Source organism: Phyllobates terribilis, unplaced genomic scaffold (genome assembly GCF_046119375.1).
Source record: "Phyllobates terribilis strain yellow unplaced genomic scaffold, ASM4611937v1 Scaffold_3__8_contigs__length_932513732, whole genome shotgun sequence".
In the NCBI taxonomy this organism is placed as follows: Eukaryota; Metazoa; Chordata; class Amphibia; order Anura; family Dendrobatidae; genus Phyllobates; species Phyllobates terribilis.
The window spans coordinates 624,091,262-624,117,497 of NW_027362763.1; the positions used below are offsets into that span (position 1 = coordinate 624,091,262).

At 42.8% G+C, this 26,236-nt stretch overlaps 1 protein-coding gene across 3 annotated transcripts in view; it reads right to left on the bottom strand.

Moving 5' to 3' along the window:
- CCSAP (centriole, cilia and spindle associated protein) overlaps positions 1 to 21,856 on the bottom strand; it is an 81,259-nt gene extending 59,403 nt beyond the window's left edge. For 2 of the 3 annotated variants that reach the window (XM_073671533.1, XM_073671531.1), the window contains exon 1: positions 21,636 to 21,832. The gene's annotated coding sequence lies outside the window, so the exon portion shown is untranslated. Of the gene's footprint in view, positions 1 to 21,635 lie in introns of all 3 variants that reach the window. The other variant, XM_073671532.1, reaches the window with a different exon arrangement.
- Between the last annotated feature and the right edge of the window lie 4,380 nt (positions 21,857 to 26,236).

The window sequence follows — 26,236 nt, forward strand, 5'->3', positions numbered from 1 at the left end:
TGTATATGGCCCTTGGAGTTTCTCCTCCGCTTCCACTCCAAAAATTCAGCAAAAAGACTTTGGCACCGATTTGTCAAAGTGATTATGCCAGAATTCTGGAGTAAATGGTTTTCAAAAATTAACATTTTTGAGCAACATGGAGCTGGACATGAAATAAAATGTATAATTATATGCTTAATTGTAAAACATTGGGCAAAACTGTCACTGAAAAAGACCTGGGTGTATTGGTGGACGACAAGCTCACGTTTGGTGGCCAGTGTCAGGCAGCTGCTGCAAAGGCAAATAAAATAATGGGATGTATTAAAAGAGGCATAGATGCTCATGAAGAGAACATAATTTTACCTCCATACAAGTCACTAGTGCGACCACACTTAGAATACTGTGTACAGTTCTGGTCTCCGGTGTATAAGAAAGACATAGCTGAACTAGAGCGGGTGCAGAGAAGAGCGACCAAGGTTATTAGAGGACTGGGGGGTCTGCAATACCAAGACATGTTATTACACTTGGGGTTATTTACTGTGGAAAAACGAAGGCTTAGGGGTGATCTTATTACTATGTACAAGTATATGATGGGACAGTACAAAGACCTTTCTACTGATCATTTAATTCTGAGGCCAGAGAAGGGGACAAGGGGGCATCTTCTACGTCTGGAGGAAAGAAGGTTTAATCATAATCACAGACGTGGATTCTTTACTGTAAGAGCAGTGAGACTATGGAACTCTCTGCCGCATGATGTTGTAATGAGTGATTTACTATTAAAATCTAAGAAGGGCATGGATGTCTTTCTTGAAAAGTATAATATTATAGGTTATATATACTAGATTCCTTGATAGGGCGTTGATCTAGGGAACTAGTCTGATTGTCGTATGGAGTCGGGAAGGAATTTTTTTCCCCAATGTGGAGCTTAGTGTTTGCCACATGGTTTTTTTTGCCTTCCTCTGGGTCAACATGTTAGGCTATGGGTTGAACTAGATGGACTTAGTCTTCCTTCAACCTTAAAAACTATGTTATTACGTAGAATTCTGGAGTAAATGGTCTTCAAAAATTAACATTTTTGAGCAACATGGAGCTGGACAAAAGTTTTGTGACATTGGGTTTACAGTTTTCCCCAGCTCTACTAAAATGGGCGGGATGGGAGCACGGTGCCAAAGCTAGCTATGGCTTTGCTTGTACAAGGAATCTTACACCAGTTCCTGACTAAAGTAAGATTTGTGGCAAGGCGCAGCCACTTGTCAGATGCGCCTGATTCATTAAGAGCCATGCACTTCTTATTCAATCAGGAGCGTCTGACTCCAGCAAGACTCCTCATCAAGACCGGTGTGAACATCATCAGTCTTAATGAATCGGGGTCTCAGTGTGCACATAACCCAAGGGTATACGTGCACAACTTAATTTTCAGGCAGATTGCACCTGAAACTGACCTGAAAAGAAGCACTTAAATAAAATAAAAAAAATGAACAATGTAAAAACGGCTTGCTGTGCATATGTTCCATCTTTTGTAACCACTGCAGGCTTCGAGAGCCATGAATTGGCTAAAAAAATACAAAATAAAGATAGTGGTGAATTCCAAGCGAAAACTGTATGTAAAATGTGAATATATATATATATTATACATATATACATACATACATACATACATACACACACACACAGTGGGGAAAATAAAGTATTTGATAAGTCTATTTTGCACGTTTTTCCACCTACAAAGAATGGAGAGGTCTGTAATTTTTATCATAGGTACGCTTCAACTGTGAAAGACAGAATCTTAGAAAAAACAGAAAATCATATTGCATGATTTTTAAATAATTAAATTGCATTTTATTGCCTGAAATAAGTATTTGATCACCTACCAACCAGCAAGAATTCTGGCTCTCACAGACGTGTTATTTTTTTCTTAAAGAAGCCCTCCTACGCTGCACTCATTACCTGTATTAATTGCACCTGTCCACACACTCAATCAATCACACTCCAACCTCTCCACCATGGCCAAGACCAAAGAGCTGTCTAAGGAAATGGAAGAAACACAAGATGACTGTCAACCTTCCTCGGCCTGGGGCTCCATGCATGATTTCGCCTCGTGGGGTAAGGATGATTCTGAGAAAGTTCAGGAATGAGACCAGAACTACATGGGAGTACTTGAACAATGACCTGAAGAGAGCTGGGACCACAGTCTCAAACATTACTGTTTGCAACACACTACACCGTCATGGATTAAAATCCTGCATGGCACTCAAAGTGCCCCTGTTCTGGATGATCCAGAGGAGAAGGTCATGTGGTCAGATGAGACGAAAATAGAACTTTGTGGTATCAACTTCACTTGCGGTGTTTGGAGGAAGAAGAAGGATGAGTACAACCCCAAGAACACTGTTCCAACCATGAAGCATGGTGGGGAAACATACTTTGGGGGTGCTTTTCTCTAAAGGGGACAAGACAACTGCCCCGTATTGAAAGGAGGATGGATGGAATCATGTATCGCGAGATTTTGGCCAACAACCTCCTTCCCTCAGTAAGAGCATTGAAGATGGGTCGTGGCTGGGTCTTCCAACATGACAATGTTGGAAAACAGACTGCCAGGGCAACTAAGGAGTGGCTCTGTAAGAAGCAGTAGAAAATGTTTGTCGGGAGCTGAAACTCAATGTTGCCAAGCGACAGCTGCGAAACCTGAAAAATCAGGAGAAGATCTGTAAGGAGGAGTGAGCCAAAATCCCTGCTGCAGTGTGTGCAAACCTGGTCAAGAGCTACAGGAAATGTCTGACCTCTGTAACTGCAAACACAAGTTTCTGTACCAAATATTAAGTTCTGTTTTTCTATTGTATCAAATATTCATTTCATGCAATAAAATGCTAATTATGTAAAAATCAAATAATGTGATTTTTCTGTTTTTTATTTACAGTTGAAGTGAACCTACGATAAAAATTACAGACCTCTCCATTCTTTGTAGGTGGGAAAACTTGCAAAACCGGCAGTGTATCAAATACTTATTTTCCTCATTGTACATACATACATACAGAGAGAGAGAGAGAGGTGGATTACACACACACTTCTACAAAACCTTCGCTATTTTCCTGACAACCACTCTGCTTCAAATCTATGCGTGTCCGCTGGCATTTACAAGACACAGTGTGCTCATACCAGTGTACACACTGTCTTGTACATGATGGTGCACTTAAGACACTTAAGTGAAAATGCTGAGTATGTGCACACAATAATAATATTTTTATAGCGCCAACATATTCCACAGCGCTTTACAATTCAGACAAATTATCAGCACTGTCCCCATTGGGGCTCACAATCTAAATTACCTATCAGTATATCTTTGGAGTGTGGGAGGAAACCGGAGAACCCAGAGTAAACCCACACAAACACTGGGAGAACATACAAACTCTTTGCAGATGTTGTCCTTGGTGGGATTTGAACCCAGGACCCTAGCACTGCAAGGCTGCAGTGCTAACCACTGAGCCACCGTGCTACACAATGTCTTTTTCAGAAGGATTCTGCCTGAAACAGTGTTCAGAAAATACTCAAAAGCAAGAACATGTGCATTTCTATGTAAAAAGGACTTTCTGTTCATATGTTCAGTCTCTTGAGGGTCTTTTTACCACTTCAGTTTTCAAATGACTCCAAGCGGCTAAAAGAAGTGACCTGACCAGTCTTCAGGCGGCTTCTGCTCTGAAAACGCTCTATACTTTGACTTATATTGTAAATGTGGAGGCTCGAAAGACAGTCAGGGGTCTGAGTGTTTTTGTGTCTAGTGGTTTCTTCATTGTTGAATGACGGATGAAATACAACTGGAAAATGCCAGTAAATATGACAACCCAAAAATGCTGGAAAAACCCTTGAAATAAAAAAAAAAAATAAAAAAAAGCAGCTAGCACTGACGTCCGTGAGGTGAACGGAGATTATTGGCTATGAACTCCACTCACCTTTCTCACGTCGCTGCTAGTCACTGATGCTGCGCTATCATGCTCAGCTCAGTGTCTCTGCTGGATGCCAGGTACAATGGTCGAATCATTAAACAATACAGCAAGGCATCTAGATGTAGCAGAGCTGGACTCGTCGCAGGACAAATGGATTATCTTCTCGTCGGACAGGTGAGGAATATGGTGGTTTATTATTTTTCCTTTTTCCATAATAAATGGGTAAGGGGGGAGGGTATGTATTTCAAATAAAGGTATCAGTGTGTATTTCTACTAAAGGGACTTTATTCTGGATGTGCATTATTTACAATTTGACTCTGGGGTTAGAAATGGGGATGTCTTACAGACGCCTCTCCATTACTAACCCCTGGGCTTCATGTCAGCTGCCAATAAAAAGCCGACATCAAACCCAATACTATTACCCCACTTGTCACTGCACCAGGGCAAGTGGGAAAAGCGTTGGCTAAGAGCCAGATTTGGGACATCTTATGGATGCTCTATTTCTGGGGTGGCTGAGAGCTGATGTCTGAAGTCTGGAAGGAGGCCGGGGGGGGGGCCCATTTTATTAACCAATAAAGGCTAAGTATACAGCTGTGAGCGGATATTAGTAGCCTGGGAAGCTCCATGTGTATTACCCCCTTCCCAGGCTAGAAACATCAGTCCCCAGCTGTCGGCTTTCCCTCAGCTGGTTAATAAAAATTATGGAGGACCCCACAACATTTTTTTTTAAGTTATTATATACATGTACAGTAAGATACACAAGCAAAGCACTGAATATATATCTCACTCACACATTTCTATCTACCTATCTAGGTTTTTAAGAATATTTAATTTGAAAACTAGCTTTAAATGAAATACAGAATTACTCTATGTAAAAGCTAATGTTAAAATCACATTGCATACGGACTGCATTCGCATGCCAGGTGAGAAAAATCGCACTGTATTCGAATGACACCCGTCCGACTTTTCAGGAACAACATCACATAGGACAGATTTTATTAACGCAGATGGGTATGAGCCCTTAAAAGGTAAGATTTTTAACAGATGACATCTCTAGTAGTTCAAAAGGGGAAATTGGTTAACATCTTCAGCACCAAGTTCAGATCCCAAGAAGCAGTCTTCAGACTAGGGATTGGCCTAGACTTATCACATGCTTAACCCTCCGTCACATACAATATCGGTTCTAACGAGTTCACATACAATGTGACTGTCAGGCGCAGGCTAGAAAAATACCTATAATATCTAATGTTTGCAATTTCAGTGCTCTAAAAGTGATCAGTGACCTTCATAGGGATGTAATAAAAGAGACTACACATAATCAGGTGCAAAAAAAACATTTACTTAACATAAAACTAATAACTCTGAAATACAAACATTTCAAAACTCCCGCCAAATAAAAGAGATGTGCCTGTCAGGCCTATTGTATGTGACGGAGGGTTAAATAAACCTAGCTATCCATCTATTTCCTTTCAGGTTACACTTGTACAACGCCGCTAAGGCAGAGATCTGCACCTTAATAGTGCTAGTGGATAGCCCAAGCTCTGATCCTTTCTGGAAAAACTCTAGGATAGACTTAATAGGAATTTCCTCACCAAGACTTTCCCCTGAACTAGAAAGGAACTTTTTCCATTTCCTACCATATAGTTTTGTTGTTAGAGGCTTCCTGCTTTTAAGTAAAGTAGATACTAAACTTTGAGAAAACCTCCTTTGGATTAACAGTAACCTTTCAAATTCCAGGCTGTCAAATGATGGCCTGCTGCTTGTGGATGCCAGACCAGAGCTTGGGTGAGAAGATCCGGGATCTTTGGTAATTTCCATGGATCAGAGATCGACATTAGCCTCATCCATGAAAACCATGGTCTTTTGGGACAAAATGGGGCCATTAGGATTATCCTTGCCTGGTCTTCCCTGATCTTCCTTAGTAATGTTGTGATCATCATTATAGAAGGAAAGCCATAGGCTAGGTCGAAGTTCCATGCAATCTGGAAGGATTCTACTTTCCCTGACATTTAGCGAGAAGAATTCTTTTACCTTCCTGTTCAGTGTGTTTGCGACCAAGTCTATATTTGGAAGGCCTGTAGACCTACTATTTGCTGAAAGACTGTCGGATTCAGGGCCCATTTCCCCTGGTCTTAGCCAATTTAGGAAGTCTGCCCTGTTGTTCTCTTTTCCTTTAATGTGCAACGCTGTTAATGACAAGAGATGCCTTTCTGCCATCTGGAAAAATTTGCTCCGTTGCTGCCACTAGAGAGGGAGAACTTATTCTAATAATAATAATCTTTATTTTTATATAGCGCCATTAATTCCACAGTGCTTTACATACATTATCATCGCTGTCCCCATTGGGGCTCACAATCTAGATTCCCTGTCAGTATGTCTTTGGAGTGTAGGAAGAAACCGGAGAACCCGGAGGAAACCCACGCAAACATGGGGAGAACATACAAACTCCTTGCAGATGTTGTCCGCGGTGGGATTTGAACCCAGGACCCCAGCGCTGCAAGGCTGCAGTGCTGACCACTGAGCCACCGTGCTGCCCTATATTCCTGAAAGTTGATGTAAGCCACTCTTGTTCGATTGTCCAACAGTATAAGAACATGACGGCTTTGGAAAGAGCTGAGAAATTTCTCAATCGCAAATCTTACTGCCAGAAGTTCTTTCATGTTGGATAAACTCCTTTCCTCATGGTCTGACCAAACACACTGTACTACAGTCTCTCAGATGCGCTCCCCCATACTTTTGCTTGTTATTATGACTCTGTAATCTGATATACCCATGGACAGCCTACTGATAGAATCTCTACACTTAGCCACCATAAGAGAGCATTGGATGCCACGGAAGAAACAGTTTTCTTAGAAACACCCTCTGAGCAGCCTTTTGCCCATCAGTATCTCTTGCTGCAATTGGCTGATGTGCATGTGGGTACATAGCACTGCTGGAATATATGAGGTCAAGGTCCCCAACAATGACATTGCCTTTCTGAGTATCATGAAAAGATTATTTACTGACACGAATACCAAGGCTGCCACTTCTGGTAGTAAACTGAATCTAAGATAAGAACTAAAAAAGACTGAACTTTCGATGGAATTAGCTTTGATATTTTTAGGCTTAGCACCAACCCAATTCCTCCAAAAAAGGTGAACGGATGGACTCTACATGCCTGGTTCCCACCGTGAAGCATGGAGGAGGAGGTGTGATGGTGCTTTGCTGGTGACACTGTTGGGGATTTATTCAAAACTGAAGGCATACTGAACCAGCATGGCTATCACAGCATCTTGCAGCGGCATGCTATTCCATCCGGTTTGCGTTTAGTTGGACCATCATTTATTTTTCAACAGGACAATGACCCCAAACACACCTCCAGGCTGTGTAAGGGCTATTTGACCAAGAAGGAGAGTGATGGGGTGCTACGCCAGATGACCTGGCCTCCACAGTCACCAGACCAGAACCCAATCGAGATGGTTTGGGATGAGCTGGACCGCAGAGTGAAGGCAAAAGGGCCAACAAGTGCTAAGCATCTCTGGGAACTCCTTCAAGATTGTTGGAAGACCATTTCCGGTGACTACCTCTTGAAGCTCATCAAGAGAATGCCAAGAGTGTGCAAAGCAGTCATCAAAGCAAAAGGTGGCTACTTTGAAGAACCTAGAATATAAGACATATTTTCAGTTGTTTCACACTTTTTTGTTAAGTAGATAATTCCACATGTGTTAATTCATAGTTTTGATGCCTTCAGTGTGAATGTACAATTTTCATAGTCTTGAAAATTCAGAAAAATCTTTAAATGAGGTGTGTCCAAACTTTTGGTCTGTACTGTATATCTCTCTGATTTAAAGGCATAAAAATTAAAATTTTGAAAATTGCTAAATTTTCATCAAATTTCCGTTTATTTCACAAATAAACACAAGTGATATCGAAGAAACGTTACCACTATCATGAAGTACAATATTTTTTCTTGCCATAATACAAATTCTAACAGTCTATTCAGTAGGACTATCAGCTGTGTATTCACCAGACTTCTGCACAACACAACTGATGGTCCCAACCCCATTTATAAGGCAAGAAATCCCACTTATTAAACCTGACAGGGCACATCTGTGAAGTGAAAACCATTTCCGGTGACTACCTCTTGAAGCTCATCAAGAGAATGCCAAGAGTGTGCAAAGCAGTCATCAAAGCAAAAGGTGGCTACTTTGAAGAACCTAGAATATAAGACATATTTTCAGTTGTTTCACACTTTTTTGTGAAGTATATAATTCCACATGTATTAATTCATAGTTTTGATGCCTTCAGTGTGAATGTACAATTTTCATAGTCATGAAAATACAGAAAAATCTTTAAATGAGAAGGTGTGTCCAAACTTTTGGTCTGTACTGTATATCTCACAAAATAGTTAATAAATAACATTTCCCACATGTCTACTTTACATCAGCACAATTTTGGAACCAAATTTTATTTTTTATTAGGGAGCTATAAGGGTTAAAAGTTGACCAGCGATTTCTCATTTTTCCAACAAAATTTACAAAACCATTTTTTTTAGCGACCACATCACATTTGAAGTCACTTTGAGAGGTCTTTATGACAGAAAATACCCAAAAGTGACACCATTCTAAAGACTGCACACCTCAAGGTGCTCAAAACCACATTCAAGAACTTCATTAACCCTTAAGGTGCTTCACAGGAATTTTTGGAATGTGGAAGAAAAAAATTAACATTTAACTTTTTTCACAAAAATGTTACTTTAGACCCAATTTTTTTACTTTTGCAGGGGTAACAGGAAAAAATGGATACGTGGGGAAAAAAAACACTGTTTGGGCACACAGCAGGATTCGGAAGGGAACCGAGCGCCATTTGACTTTTTGATTGTAAAATTTGCTTGAATAATTAGCGGACGCCATGTTGCGTTTGGAGAGCCCCTGATGTACCTAAACAGTGGAAACCCCCCACAAGTGACACAGTTTTGAAAACTAGACCCCTCAAGGAACTTATCTAGATGTGTGGTGAGCACAGACAAACGGATAAGAAAATGAGCAAAGCTCATGATATAGAATACAGTTGTGCTCAAAAGTTTACATACCCCAGCAGAATTTTTGCTCTCTTGGCCTTGTTTCAGAGAATATGAACGATAAAAAAAAACTTTTTCCCCAGTCATGGTTATTGGCTGGGTGAAGCCATTTATTGTCAAACTACTGTTTTCTCTTTTTAAATCTTAATGATAATCAAAAACATCCAAATGACCCTGATCAAAAGTTCACATACCCCAGTTCTTAATACCGTGTATTGCCCCCTCTAACATCAATGACAGCTTGAAGTCTTTTGTGGTAGTTGTGGATGATGTTCTTTATCTTCTCAGATGGTAAAGCTGCCCATTCTTCTTGGCAGAAAGCCTCCAGTTCCTGTAAATTCCTGGGCTGTCTAGCATGAACTGCGCGCTTGAGATCTCCCCAGAGTGGCTCAATGATATTGAGGTCAGTAGACTGAGATGGCCACTCCAGAACCTACACTTTTTCTGCTGTAGCCAATGATAGGTCGACTTGGCCTTGTGTTTTGGATCGTTGTCATGTTGGAACGTTCAAGTACGTCCCATGCGTGGCTTCCGGGCTGATGAGTGCAAATTTACCTCCAGTATTTGCTGATAACGTGCTGCATTCATTTTTGCTTCAACTTCTACCAAGTTTTCTGTGCCTTTGTAGCTCACACATGCCCAAAACATCAGCGATCCACCTCCGCGCTTTACAGTAGGTAATGGTGTTCATTTCATCATAGGCCTTGTTGACCTCTCTCCAAATGTAATGTTTATGGTTGTGGCCAAAAAGTTCAATTTTAGTCTCATCACTCCAAATGACCTTGTTCCAGAAGGCTTGTCTCTGTGCTGTTTGGCGTATTGTAGACGAGATACTTTGTGGCATTTGCGCAGGATAGACTTTCTTCTTGCGACTCCACCATGTAGCCCATTTTTCTTACAGTGCCTTCTATATAGTTATAGCTCTAGTATAGCTAAATAGTTTTCAGAGGGTCCTGAATTTCAGCTGATGTTATTTGTGGGTTTTTCTTTGCATCCCGAACAATTTTCCTGGCAGTTGTGTCCGAAATTTTTGTTGGTCTACCTGACCGTGGTTTGGTTTTTACAGAGCCCCTGATTTTTCATTTGTTAATCACAGTTTGAAGTCTGCTGACTGGCATTGTCAATTCCTCGGATATCTTTTTGTATCCCTTTCCTGTGTTATACAGTTCAACTACCTTTTCCCGTAGATCCATTAACAATTCTTTTGCTTTCCCCATGACTCTCAATCCAGAAACGTCAGTGGCTGGATGAAAGATGCAGGAGTCTGTCTGGATCCCAGAAACTGACTCAGCTTTTATGCACACACAAGCAAACAGGTCACAGCTGTCAAATTCTGTGCATGTTATCAGGCCAAAATCACCAGGGTATGTGAACTTTTGATCAGGGTCATTTGGATGTTTTTGATTGTCATTAAGATTTGAAAAGAGAAAACACAGTAGTTTGACAATAGATGGCTTCACCCAACCAATAACCATGAGGGGAGAAAAAGTTTTTTTGTTATCAATCATATTCTCTGAAACAAGGCCAAGAAAGCAAAAATTCGGCAGGGGTATGTAAACTTTTGAGCACAACTGTATATAAATGAAAACCTTCTGGGAAAACAATATATATGTGGAATGTCCAGTGTTGAGTTAAATAAGATCACTATAATGAAAGTAAAAATAGCCACACAAACCAAACCTAAATAATGAGCAAGTAGCAGGTGAAACTGTATTAACAGAAAAAAAAACTAAGTTACATAGAAGGTGTAAAACCTTGAATGAGGCATATGATTTAAATTAGGTCCAGAGACCCCACTTGTATCACCCACCAGTTGTGGTTTCCTCAAGGGTAAAGGTAAGTGTGTATGCCACATTGTATAACTTTTATATATGCAGATAATTTAGTATATTAAAACATCTGGTTAATGAGTAATTACCGGAAAAAGCAGCGAAACCCTGCCATAGACATCAGGTCGGCGTCCGGAAATGATAATTCCGCATGTGTGGGAACTAAATATGAATAAAGTTTGTTCTACAAATGTGCAGGCACCGTGAAAGGCTATACAATGCGCATGCGCTAGATGGTCAACAGTAATAAATAGACCGAGTCTGGCGCACAGGCGCAAACAAACAAAGTCACAGGAGAACATCGGCGTAATGGAACAGGTACATATGCACGGTGCATTCGCTAGACAGGCAATGAAGGTGAATAGACAAGACAATGTTCAGAGATTTGCAGGCACAAACAAAAATAAAAAGGAGCTAAAACAAGCTGGGAATACAGTGGCACATTAAATCAAGCACAAATATGCAATTAATAATCCTACGTGCATATTTAAAGGGAATTTGGCACCAGCAAAAACGCTATTAACCGGCAGATATGGGATTAATCGGCAGGTTAATAGTGTTACTAACCTGCCCAGTGCCTGCACTTAGCTGAACCCTGCAGGGAGAAAATGAAATGTATTCACTCCAGCAGCATTCGGTTTCAGTCACCGCTCTGAGCAGAGAGCGGCGGCTGTAACCGTGCCCCTGGTCCATACTGACAGTCGGCCCCAATGCAGAGGAAGTGTCAGTTAGGGCCGGGGGCGCAGTTACTGCCACCGAGAGGTGACACAACCCACGCTGGCACCACCCCCATGACAAACAGAATGCTGGGAGAATAAAGTTAATTTTCTTGCAGCAGCGTTCGGATAAGGGCAAGCCCATATCTGCAGGTTAAAAGCATTTTGCTGGTGATGGATTCCCTTTCATTGACAATGTTGCATGTGATAGATTGCTCACTCAGCTGCACACGGAGGTAGGCACAGGTACGCTGTCTCTTTAAATCTCTTGTTGGTTTATTAAAATCCTGTATAGGGAAAATATATATTCTTGTACCGTGTTAGCCAGTAGATAGAAAAATATTTAGATTTGAGAGTCCTCAGTGGTTGATACCTTTTAATGGCTAACTGAAAAGATGGTAGATTTTGTGGTATATTAGCCTGATGAAGAGACCTGCGTAGTCTCGAAAGCTTGCAATTTGTTACCATCTTTTCAGTTAGTCATTAAAAAGGTATCAACCACTGAGGACTCTCAAATCTAAATATTTTAAAATCCTGTATAAACCAACATTGAGTCCAAAATAATAAACACCGCCCTTAGGGCAAAACAGGAAAACAAACAAAACAAAGTTGTCATGCAAAACACAGTCCTTGTTCAGAGTTTAGCAACTCCACATGGTTCAGGTCAGCTCAACACAAACATGTCTGGTGTTAGCCTGTTGAGGCATTCAGAGTTCAGTAAGTCAGGGGAGGCTAAGTATTTAAACCCCATACCACACCCTTGGGTGGAGATAAGGTGAACGACCTACCATTCGCTCTATAGTCGTTCACAAAAAACTGGCCCGTTTAAACATGGCTGAATAGAGGGAGTCTTTTATCCCGAATGACTCTCAGTAATAGGCTGATAGCCATCCAGCAGGTGAACTCATTATACTAATGCCTCCCGGCTATTCACTGGGGGAATTTTACTATGTGCACGCTGCCCCTTTAAGAATGGGGAAGCGGTGCCATGCAAACACTAGGCCAGCTGCCAGGAAGTGTAGCATGCACAAGCAGGAGACATGCCAGCAGAAGAGGACCACGCAGCAGGCCGGAGCAGTGAGTACGCCAGCGTACCTGCATGGAGGGGGAGGAGAAGTCATGCAGGCAAGCTGGCAACGGTGTTACAGTGAGCACCTTGAAGCCACAGGTGCTTCACAGAATTTTACTTACTTTTAATACTTTTCCCACAAAAATGTTGTTTTAGCCCCCAATTTTTTCATTTTCACAAGAATAGCAGGAGAAAATGGACCTGAAAATTTGTGCAATTTCTCCTGAGTACGCCGATACCCCATATGTGGTAGAAAACTACTTTTGAGGCACATGGGGAAGATCAGAAGGGAAGGACCACCATATTGGAGTTCCGCTAACTGCGGATTAAGCACACTGTGGAGCATTCGGATTTGGGAGCACAGTATTTGCTGAATTTTGGGGGCAAGGGCCATTTCGCTTTTCCAGAGCTTTTGTGTTACCAGTAACGTGGAAGCCCCTTATATTGACGTTAACAGAGGACGGACCTGAGTGGAGACTTACTTTTTTTTTGTGAATAGAGTCAAAACTTTAATTGTGATCCAAAATGTTATATTTAATGTTCCCATTTATCCTGTGCTCTAAGCTGAGCACTGATATCGGGAGTTTCCATTTAAATCTCCGAGTGACAATTCAGATGAAACACCCGAGTGATTCATTCACTATAATGAGGCATCAGAGTTACTCTGGACTTCGGCTGGCCTCTGCTCAGCGGTGTCCTTTTTTTCAGAGATGCACAAAACTGTGGCCGACAACACTCTTATGCACGCCTAAAAATACGGACACCGCCGGATCATATGCAAGACGGCGTCCACAGAGCCTCCATCTGCCTCATTATAGGGAATTTTCTGCAGGAGGTTTCATTTGAATCACATATTTCAGAAATTTACATGGAAACCTCTATGTCAGTGCTCAGCGTAGAGAGCAAGATAAATGAGCTTTATTGCAATCTTTGGGAGGCAGAATGAACAAATCAACAGCAGATGAAGAATTGGTTTTATTAATTTTTTATGCCGCTCCTCGTGCGGTATAAGCGATTAGACGACTTTATTCTTCGGGTGGGTGCAATTACAGCAATACTAGATTTATATCTTTTTATGATTGGCTGCTGTCAAACTAAAAGACGCTTTTTAAAAAAAAACAAAAACAAAAAACAGTTTTTTGCATTGCCATGTTTTGAGAATTATAATTTTTACATAATTTCTGCTGACAGTCAAGTGAGGGCTTGTTTTTTTGGGGGACGGATGAAGTTTTTACTGATACCACTTTCGGCACATGAATTTTTTTTTTTTTTTAAATCGCTTTCTATTCCGATTTTTGGGAGGCAGAATAAACAAAAAACAACAATTCAGGAATTGTTGTTTTTTTTTTTTATGCTGTTCCGAGTATGGTAAAATTGATAAGGCAGCTTTAATCTTCGGGTCAATACGATTGCAGCGATACCACATTTATATTTTTTGTTATGTTTTGGCGCTTTTACAATAAAAACAATTTTGTAGAAACAATAATTATTTTTTGCATCACTTTATTCCGAGATCAATAACTTTTTTTATTTTTTGCCTGATGTATGGTGGCTTGTTTTTTGCGGGACAAGATGATGTTTTCAGCGATACCATTTTTATTTACATTTCTCTTTTTCTTTTTAATTGCGTTTTTGTTCCACTTTTTGTTTGACAGTATGATGATGAAGCATTGGTTTTTGCCTTTTTTTTTTGATTATTTTTTTACGATGTTCACTAAAGGGGTTCATTAGAGGGAAAGTTTTATAGGTCAAGTCGTTCCAGACGTGGCGATACCAAATGTGTACTTTTATTTATTTTTCCTATAATAATATTTATGTATGGGTACAAGAGATATATATATTATATATATACATACACACATACATACATACACACAGTGTGCAGAATTATTAGGCAAATGAGTATTTTGATCACATGATACTTTTTATACATGTTGTCCTACTCCAAGCTGCATAGGCTTGAGAGCCAACTACCAATTAAGTAAATCTGGTGATGTGTATCTCTGTAATGAGGAGGGGTGTTGACCAATGACATCAATACCCTATATAAGGTGTGCTTAATTATTAGGCAACTTCCTTTCCTTTGGCAAAATGGGTCAGAAGAGAGATTTGACGGGCTCTGAAAAGTCCAAAATTGTGAGATGTCTTGCAGAGGGATGCAGCAGTCTTGAAATTTCCAAACTTTTGAAGCGTGATCACCGAACAATCAAGCGTTTCATGGCAAATAGCCAATAGGGTCGCAAGAAGCGTGTTGGCCAAAAAAGGTGCAAAATAACTGCCCATGAATTGAGGAAAATCAAGCGTGAAGCTGCCAAGATGCCATTCGCCACTAGTTTTGCCATATTTCAGAGCTGCAACGTTACTGGAGTATCAAAAATAACAAGGTGTGCGATACTCAGGGACATGGCCAAGGTAAGGAAGGCTGAAAAACGACCACCTTTGAACACGAAACATAAGATAAAACGTCAAGAATGGGCCAAGAAATATCTTAAGACTGATTGGTCAAAGGTTTTATGGACTTATGAAATGAGAGTGACTCTTGATGGGCCAGATGGATGGGCCAGAGGCTAGATCAGAAAAGGGCAGAGAGCTCCACTCCAACTCAGACGCCAGCAAGGTGGAAGTGGGGTACTGGTATGGGCTGGGATCATCAAAGATGAACTTGTGGGACCTTTTCGGGTTGAGGATGGAGTGAAGCTCAACTCCCAGACTTACTGCCAGTTTCTGGAAGACAACTTCTTCAAGCAGTGGTACAGGAAGAAGTCAGTATCGTTCAAGAAAAACATGATTTTCATGCAGGACAATGCTCCATCACAAGCATCCAACTACTCCACAGCGTGGCTGGCCAGTAAAGGTGTAAAAGAAGAAAAAATAACAACATGGCCCCCTTGTTCACCTGATCTGAACCCCATAGAGAACCTGTGGTCCATCGTAAAATGTGAGATCTACAGGGAGGGAAAACAGTACACCTCTCGGAACAGTGTCTGTGAGGCTGTGGTGGCTGCTGCAAGCAACGTTGATCGAAAACAGATCAAGCAACTGACAATCTATGGATGGAAGGCTGTTGAGTGTCATCATAAAGAAAGGTGGCTATATTGATCACTAATTTTTTTTTTGTTTTTGCATGTCAGAAATGTTTATTTCTATATTTTGTGCACTGATATTGGTTTACCTGGTGAAAATAAACAAGTGAGATGGGATTATATTTGGTTTTTATTAAGTTGTCTAATAATCTGGCACAGTAATAGTTACCTGCACAAACAGATATCCTCCTAAGATAGCCAAATCTAAAAAAAAAAAAACAACACTCCAACTTCAAAAAATATTAAGCTTGGATATTTATGAGTCTTTTCGGTTGAGAACATAGTTGTTGATCAATAATAAAAATAATCCTCTAAAATACAACTTGCCTAATAATTCTGCACACAGTGTACATATACAGTACAGACCAAAAGTTTGGACACACCTTCTCATTTAAAGATTTTTCTGTAGTTTCATGACTATGAAAATTGTACATTCACACTGAAGGCATCAAAACTATGAATTAACACATGTGGAATAATATACTTAACAAAAAAGTGTGAAACAACTGAAAATATGTCTTCTATTCTAGGTTCTTCAAAGTAGCCACCTTTTGCTTTGATGACTGCTTTGCACACTCTTGGCATTCTCTTGATTAACTTCAAGAGGTAGTCACCGGAAATGGTCTTCCAACAATCTTGAAGGAGTTCCCAGAGATGCTTAGCACTTGTTGGCCCTTTTGCCTTCACTCTGCGGTCCAGCTCACCCCAAACCATCTCGATTGAGTTCAGGTCTGGTGACTGTGGAGGCCAGGTCATCTGGCGTAGCACCCCATCACTCTCCTTCTTGGTCAAATAGCCCTTACACAGCCGGGAGGTGTGTTTGGGGTCATTGTTCTGTTGAAAAATAAATGATGGTCCAACTAAACGCAAACCTGATGGAATAGCATGCCGCTGCAAGATGCTGTGGTAGCCATGCTGGTTCAGTATGCCTTCAATTTTGAATAAATCCCCAACAGTGTCACCAGCAAAGCACTCCCACACCATCACACCTCCTCCTCCATGCTTCACGGTGAGAACCAGGCATGTAGAGTCCATCTGTTCACCTTTTCTGCGTCACACAAAGACATGGTGGTTGGAACCAAAGATCTCAAATTTGGACTCATCAGACCAAAGCACAGATTTCCACTGGTCTAATGTCCATTCCTTGTGTTCTTTAGCTCAAACAAGTCTCTTCTGCTTGTTGTCTGTCCTTAGCAGTGGTTTCCTAGCAGCTATTTTACCATGAAGGCCTTCTGCACAAAGTCTCCTCTTAACAGTTGTTGTAGAGATATGTCGGCAGCTAGAACTCTGTGTGGCATTGACCTGGTCTCTAATCTGAGCTGCTGTCAACCTGCGATTTCTGAGGCTGGTGACTCGGATAAACTTATCCTCAGAAGCAGAGGTGACTCTTGGTCTTCCTTTCCTGGGGCAGTCCTCATGTGAGCCAGTTTCTTTGTAGCGCTTGATTGTTTTTGCAACTGCACTTGGGGACACTTTCAATGTTTTCCTAATTTTTCGCACTGACTGACCTTCATTTCTTAAAGTAAAGATGGCCACTCGTTTTTCTTTACTTAGAATTTGTATTATGGCAAGAAAAAAAGCAGCTAACAGTCTATTCAGTAGGACTATCAGCTGTGTATCCACCAGACTTCTGCACAACACAACTGAAGGTCCCAACCCCATTTAAATCCCACTTATTAAACCTGACAGGGCACACCTGTGAAGTGAAAACCATTTCCGGTGACTACCTCTTGAAACTCATCAAGAGAATGCCAAGAGTGTGCAAATCAGTCATCAAAGCAAAAGGTGGCTACTTTGAAGAACCTAGAATATAAGACATATTTTCAGTTGTCTCACACTTTCCACATGTGTTAATTCATAGTTTTGATGCCTTCAGTGTGAATGTACAATTTTCATAGTCATGAAAATACAGAAAAATCTTTAAATCAGAAGCGGTGTCCAAACTTTTGGTCTGTACTATATATATGACTATGTGCCCATGATGCAAAAATGCTCAGGATTTTTTCCTGAGCGTTTCTACATCTCCCTGGCAGAAAAAAACGCATGCGGATTGTACATGCGTTTTTCCTGCCAGGGACATGCGGATGTGAAGCGTTCTTCACTTGCATTTCTGCATGCGGGTTGACAAGTGCTTTCCAAGCGATTTTAGCATCACTTGGAAAGTGCTTGTCAACTTGGTCACACTATATAAATCCATGCAAACGGCATGGATTTATATACTGTGACAGAAAGAATGGTAAAAAATAAAAAAATAAATATATGCTTACCTTCTGATGGCCCCCGCAGTCTTGATTCCCTCCGTCCTGGCTGCAGGCAGCGGTACACTGAAGGACCTGCCGAAGTCAGCGTCGCGTGACCCGTCACATGACTATGACGTCAGCGCAGGTCCTTCAGTCCATCGCTAGCTGCCGGCATGAAAGGACGAGTGCAGTGGGGGCCGTCAGAAGGTAAATATAATCTTTATTTTTTATTTTATTCTTTTTTTCACAGTTTCTATGGTACCCGGGTCCGGAGTACCATCCGCACATTGGAACGCATGCATTCCGCATGTCCTTATCTAGTGAAGCGGAATGCATGCGTTCCAATGCAAGTCAATGGCAGCGAAAACGCAGCACTTCCGCAAAATAATTGGTAGTGCTGCATTTTTTTCCGCAATGATAATCCGCAGCGGAAATTTCCGCAGCATGTGCACAGCACACGCGGATTATCATTGGGGAACATGGCAGGCCTTCTACCATGCGTTTTTTAAGCATTTCTGCAGCGTTTTTAGCCACTGCGGAAACGCTTAAAAAAAGCATCGTGGGCACACAGCCTCATAAGTCCTTCGCAAAGATTAACCTGCCCAATTCCAGCCTTGCTGAAGCATCCCCAGATCATCACCGATCCTCCACCAAATTTCACAGTGGGTGCAAGACACTGTGGATTGTATGCCTCTCCAGGTCTCCGTCTAACCATTAGACGACCAGGTGTTGGGCAAAGCTGAAAGTTAGACTCCTCAGAGAAGATTACCTTACTCCAGTCCTCTATGGTCCAATCCTTATGGTCTTTGGCAAACTTCAGCCTGACTCTCCTTTGCCTCTCATTGATGAAAGGCTTTTATCTAGCTGTACATGACTTGAGGCCTCTAGGAGCCTGGTACCAACTGTTCTTGCCGTGCACTTCACCCCACCTGCCATTTGCCACTCCTTTTGTAGGTCACTTGATGTCATCCTACGGTTGCTGAGTGACATTCGAATAAGATGGCGGTCATCCCGGTCAGTGGAGAGTCGCTTTCGCCCTCTGCCGGTCTGTAGCTTTCTTGTCCCCAATGTCTGCTACTTGACCTTGTTGTAATGGACTGCCGACTTAGAAATTTTAAGGATTGAGGCAACATGACGCTCACTGTATCCCTCTGCTAGTAAAGTCAGAATTGAGCCCTTCTTTTCCTTACTCAAGACTTTTCTTTTCAACTCCTTTGGCATGGTTAAAAGTTATTTTTTCATGCAAATTACTTTTGGGCTATTCCTAGCACTTGTTTTGCCATCCAGCTTGTCCTATTGCAAGAGGATTGTGAAGACCACAACAGTGTTTTTTATACTTACCCTTGTTACATAAGATTTGGTTCAGGTGATCACCTAATCAGAAGTACATTAAAGGGGTTGTCCGGTACTTTAAAAAAAATGCCAGTGTGTTTTAATGCTAAATACAACCTTCTTTCTAATTACCTTGTGCTGCTGATACTGCCTGTGAGCGGCGCTTTCGGTGGCGCTCACAGGCATCACAACAAGTGAGGAGTGACTCAGCGCTGGGGTCCTCGCGGTGGCTGCTGGGTTGTGGGCGGGGTTATTCCCCTGTGTCACACCCAGCATCCACTGCGTGCTTTCCCAATGAATGAGGAAAGGGAGAGTGCACGGTGGATACCGGGTGTGACGCAGAGGAATAACCCCACCCACAAACCAGCAGCCACCGGTGGAACGTGGAAGAGGGACCCCCGGCTGAAGCTGCAACTTGTCGTGACGTCAACGGATGTCAGCGCCGGCTGCAGCCGGGGGTCACGTGCTGCCTGTGCGAGGCCATCGATAGCGCTGCTCACAGGCAGTATCAGCACCAGGAGGGAATTAGAAAGAAGCTTCTATTTATCATTAAAACACACTGGCATATTTATAAAAGTACCGGACAACCCTTTTAAGTAGAATGAGGTGGACTTTGGTTGAATTCAACTGACACTGGAATGGAATGGCTGTCAGACATGTAGAGATGGTGATTTTTAGAAAACTGTGCAGTGGTCTCTTAAATATATATACAGCTCTGGCAAACATTATTAATATTAGACCTGTGTACTCAGGTTCCATACGTACGGAAACATTCTTGTGTGAAATTATTCTGTAAGGAACAGTTAGGGTCACATAGCACTGATCTTGCATTGAAAAATCCACAGCAGATCTTCTCCGCAGTGAGTGGATAGGATTTCTGGATTTCTCTGCTGGTATAGGTTTAACAATAAAATCACAATAATAAAATACAATGCAGCGAGGTGCCCTGATATGAATACACTTAAAAACAACTATACAAATTATAAAACTGGCACAAAAGTGGGCAAGTTGGGCCAGGCTGCAGTGACCTGAATTAGATGTGGGGCATCATTATCTGAGTAATGATGGTGTGAGATCAGTGGCCCAAAGTCATTTAACCCTTTCCATAGCACTCACTGGTGCTCACTTTGATGCCTATTTTTGTGCCAGTTTTATCATTTTTTGTAGCAGCTTTTAAGTGTATTCACATCAGGGCACCTGGCTGCATTGTATTTTATCATTGTGAATTTTTTATTTTGCTGAATAAGACTCTGGATAAATAAGAAACCAACTTCAGCATGGTTATACCAGTGGAAACCCACAAATTAGCGGCAGAGCCCTCCCTGCATATCGTTCTATTTGGATGCCCGCTATCTTTATGACAACAAGGCTTAATACATGTATGAAGGTAGGAGCCAACTGGTGACCACTACACACAAACTGCAAATCCGGGGGCTAAACAGAGGGATGCCTGCAGGATTCCAACAGACGGGATAGGTAATGTCCACTGGAAAGAAAGCACAGTGAGCGCTCCACATCCAAGAACCTGCACCACAGCGCACGCCTGCGACAAGACGGCGGCACCCGGTGCCACAGCGCACGCCTGCGACAAGACGGCGGCACCCGGTGCCACAGCGCACGCCTGCGACAAGACGGCGGCACCCGGGGCCACAGCCCACGCCTGCGACAAGACGGCGGCACCCGGGGCCACAGCCCACGCCTGCGACAAGACGGCGGCACCCGGGGCCACAGCCCACGCCTGCGAAAAGACGGCGGCACCCGGGGCCACAGCCCACGCCTGCGACAAGACGGCGGCACCCGGGGCCACAGCCCACGCCTGCGACAAGACGGCGGCACCCGGGGCCACAGCCCACGCCTGCGACAAGACGGCGGCACCCGGGGCCACAGCCCACGCCTGCGACAAGACGGCGGCACCCGGGGCCACAGCCCACGCCTGCGACAAGACGGCGGCACCCGGGGCCACAGCCCACGCCTGCGACAAGACGGCGGCACCCGGTGCCACAGCGCACACCTGCGACAAGACGGCAACACCCGGTGTCACAGCGCACACCTGCGACAAGACGGCGGCACCCGGGTACAGGGGGCAAACAGCAACATAAGAGCCAGAAGTCAGGTAACTGGGGGCACAATGACCCAGGTGTGATACTAACAGCCGCCCGTGCCCACTGGAGGGGCACCAGGAACGCCAAATATGGCAATACACGGCACCAAGCAGCTTACAGCACAACCACCATTGTACAAGACATGGTGACAGATGGTGCGGGGAGGATCACTACTGCACGAGCAGAAAGGCAGAGCGCGCTCCCGGCGACCGCTACATGCCGCTGCTACAGGGGGCACGACAAGCAGCAGGGGCTTCCTCCAGGACACCTGTGAGATGGCAGGAATACCTGCAGGCTTCATGTCACCAGCCGCTACGTGCCATCGGCCTGGCAGCCTCCCGTCTCCTCTCCTCGCCACTGGGTGATAGGCTGTGGCACAATACTCACAGCTGCTGCTCGTGTATCACATAAACACTTGGCGATGATGTGGATACAATCAGCCCTCCAAAGCCTGAAGATGGCTCCGCCTCTTCCTGCTCTGTGGCGGGGCCGGGTGTCATAGTAACAGTGTCTAAGTCTACTGCTACTGGCAGCTAATCCATCCATCCAGCTAGATAGCGATGTATATACATAGAGCTCACCTATATACAGCCCCCTCAACTTCATTCCTCCATGCAGTGATAGATATATTGTCAGGGACGGGAAGATCACACAATATCCCACCTCTGCCGTCACTGTCAGGCTTGAGCAGCGAGTCGCCCACGCACGATCCCGATTACCCAGCTTCTAGGTATCAGCAAGCGAGCAGAAAGTGTATGGCATACACACCGCTGGATTCCAGCGCATGGAATATGTGTATACGCCTCCGTAGGTCACTGCCAGCTTCACGATAGCCCAAATATTATTACTCTCTGCCACCACGACCCAATTTGAAATATAATACAGGCCGGATCGGACGCCTGCGTTTTGGTAGCGTATATGGCTTCGGGGGAGGGAGCGATTACAGAACAAAAGAAACAGAACTATGAAATTTTATATTAAATCCAAAAAGGAGGCAGTGTTTAGGAAAAATATATACACAAGGAGACAATACAATATACAAGTGCTTCTCACTAAATTAGAATATCATCAAAAGGTTAATTTATTTCAGTTCTTCAATACAAAAAGTGAAACTCCTATTATATAGAGTCATTACAAACAGAGTGATCTATTTCAAGTGTTTATTTCTGTTAATGTTGATGATTATGGCTTACAGCCAATGAAAACACAAAAGTCATTATCTCAGTGAATTAAAATACACTACCGTTCAAAAGTTTGGGGTCACCCAGACAATTTTGTGTTCTTCATGAAAACTCATACTTTTATTTATCAAATGAGTTGCAAAATGAATAGAAACTATAGTCCAGACATTGACAAGGTTAGAAATAATGATTTTTATTAGAAAGAATAATTTTCTCCTTCACACTTTGCTTTGGTCACAGAATGCTCCCTTTGCAGCAATTACAGCATTGTAGACCTTTGGCATTCTAGCTGTTAATTTGCTGAGGTAATCTTGAGAAATTTCACCCCATGCTTCCTGAAGCCCCTCCCACAAGTTGGATTGGCTTGATGGGCACTTTTTGCGTACCATACGGTCAAGCTGCTCCCACAACAGCTCAATGGGGTTGAGATCTGGTGACTGCGCTGGCCACTCCATTACAGATAGAATACCAGCTGCCTGATTCTTCCCTAAATAGTTCATGCATAATTTGGAGGTGTGCTTTGGGTCATTGTCCTGTTGTAGGATGAAATTGGCTCCAATCAAGTGCTGTCCACAGGGTATGGCATGGCGTTGCAAAATGGAGTGATAGCCTTCCTTATTCAAAATCCCATTTACCTTGTACAAATCTCCCACTTTACCAGCACCAAAGCAACCCCAGACCTTCACATTACCTCCACCATGCTTGACAGATGGCATCAGGCACTCTTACAGCATCTTTTCTGATGTTCTGCGTCTCACAAATGTTCTTCTGTGTGATCCAAACCCCACAAATTTTGATTCGTCTGTTCATAAAACTTTTTTCTAATCTTCCTTTGTCCAATGTCTGTGTTCTTTTGCCCATAATAATCTTTTCCTTTTATTAGCCAGTCTCAGATATGGCTTTTTCTTTGCCACTTTGCCCTGAAGGTCAGCATCCCGGAGTCGCCTCTTCACTGTAGATGTTGACACTGGCGTTTTGCATGTACTATTTAATGAAGCTGCCAGTTGAGGAGCTGTGAGGCGTTGATTTCTCAAACTAGAGACTCTAATGTACTTGTGTCTTGTTGCTCAGTTGTGCAGCGGGGCCTCCCACTTCTCTTTCTACTCTGGTTAGAGCCTGTTTGTGCTCTCCTCTGAAGGGAGTAGTACACACCATTGTAGGAAATCTTCAGTTTCTTGGCAATTTCTCGCATGGAATAGCCTTCATTTCTAAGAACAAGAATAGACTGTCGAGTTTCACATGAAAGTTCTCTTTTTCTGGCCATTTTGAGAGTTTCATAGAACAAACAAATGCAATGCTCCAGATTCTCAACTAGCTCAAAGGAAGGTCAATTTTATAGCTTCTCAAATCAGCCAAACCGTTTTCAGCTGGGCTAACATACTTGTGCAAGGGTTTTCTAGGGTTTTCTAAACATCCATTAGCATTCTTACACAGTTAGCAAGCACAATATACCATTAAAACACTAGAGTGGTGGTTGTTGGAAATGGGTCTCTATACACCTATGTAGATATTGCAATAAAACAAGACATTTGCAGCTAGAATAGTCATTAACCACATTAACAATGTATAGAGTGTACAGTGCCTACAAGTAGTATTCAACCCCCTGCAGATTTAGCTGGTTTGATAAGATGCAAATAAGTTAGAGCCTTCAAACTGCAAACGAGAGTAGGTTTTATGAACAGAAGCATAAATCTTACAAACCAAAAAGTTATGTTGCTCAGTTGAATTTTATTAAATTTTAAACATAAAAGTGTGGGTCAATTATTATACAACCCCTATGTTTAATATTTTGTGGAATAACCCTTGTTTGCAATTACAGCTAATAATCGTCTTTTATAAGACCTGATCAGGCCGGCACAGGTCTGTGGAGTTATCTTGGCCCACTCCTCCATGCAGATCTTCTCCAAGTTATCTAGGTTCTTTGGGTGTCTCATGTGGACTTTATTCTTGAGCTCCTTCCACAAGTTTTCAATTGGGTTAAGGTCAGGAGACTGACTAGGCCACTCCAACACCTTGACTTTTTCCCTCTTGAACCAGGCCTTGGTTTTCTTGGCTGTGTACTTTGGGTCGTTGTCTTGTTGGAAGATGAAATTACGACCCATCTTAAGATCCTTGATGGAGGAGCGGAGGTTCTTGGCCAAAATCTCCAGGTAGGCCGTGCTATCCATCTTCCCATGGATGCGGACCAGATGGCCAGGCCCCTTGGCAGAGAAACAGCCCCACAGCATGATGCTGCCACCACCATGCTTGACTGTAGGGATGGTATTCTTGGGGTCGTATGCAGTGCCATCCAGTCTCCAAACGTCACGTGTGTGGTTGGCACCAAAGATCTCGATCTTGGTCTCATCAGACCATAGAACCTTGAACCAGTCTGTCTCAGAGTCCTCCAAGTGATCATGAGCAAACTGTAGACGAGCCTTGACATGACGCTTTGAAAGTAAAGGTACCTTACGGGCTCGTCTGGAACGGAGACCATTGCGGTGGAGTACGTTACTTATGGTATTGACTGAAACCAATGTCCCCACTGCCATGAGATCTTCCCGGAGCTCCTTCCTTGTTGTCCTTGGGTTAGCCTTGACTCTTCGGACAAGCCTGGCCTCGGCACGGGAGGACACTTTCAAAGGCTGTCCTGGCCGTGGAAGGCTAACAGTAGTTCCATAAGCCTTCCACTTACGGATGATGCTCCCAACAGTGGAGACAGGTAGGCCCAACTCCTTGGAAAGGGTTTTGTACCCCTTGCCAGCCTTGTGACCCTCCACGATCTTGTCTCTGATGGCCTTAGAATGCTCCTTTGTCTTTCCCATGTTGACCATGTCTGAGTGCTGTTCACAAGTTTGGGGAGGGTCTTAAATAGTCAGAAAAGGCTGGCAAAAGAGATCTTTAATCCACACATGTGAAGCTCATTATTCTTGGTGCCTGAACTACTTCTTAATACTTTTGGGGGACCAAACAGAATTCTTGTGGTTTGAGGGGTTGAATAATAAATGACACTCTGAATTAACTTTTAACGTTTTTAAAAAAAAAACAAAAACAAAATTTGCTGCAGTGCATTTCCCACTTCCAGGCTGATCTACAGTACAAATGTCACAATGCCAAGTTAATTCCGCATGTGTCAACCAGCTAAATCTGCAGGGGGTTGAATACTACTTGTAGGCACTGTATTTCTGATTCATTTAATGTTTGCTTCATTGAAAAAAATGTGCTTTTCTTTCAGAAATAATGAAATTTCAAACTTTTGAACGGCAGTGTATATAACAAAAAACACCTGCAAAGGCTTCCTACGCATTTAAAAAGTTCCCTTAGTCTGTTTCAGTAGGCTCCACAATCATGGGGAAGACTGCTGACTTGATAGATGTCCAGAAGGCAGTCATTGACACCCTCCACAAGGTTCCAGAGTTCCAATTTTCATTTGGAAATCAAGGTCCCAGAGTCTGGAGGAAGCGTGGAGAGGCACACAATCCAAGCAGCTTGAGGTCTAGTGTGAAGTTTCCACAATCAGTGATGGTTTGGGGAGCCATGTCATCTGCTGGTGTAGGTCCACTGTGTTTTATCAAGACCAAAGTCAGCGCAGCCGTCTATTAGGAAATTTTAGAGCACTTCATGCGCTTCCCCCTGCCGACAAGCTTTTTGGAGATGGAAATTTCATTCTCCAGTAGGACTTGGCACCTGTCCACACTGCCAAAAGTACTTAAAAACAACAGTATCACT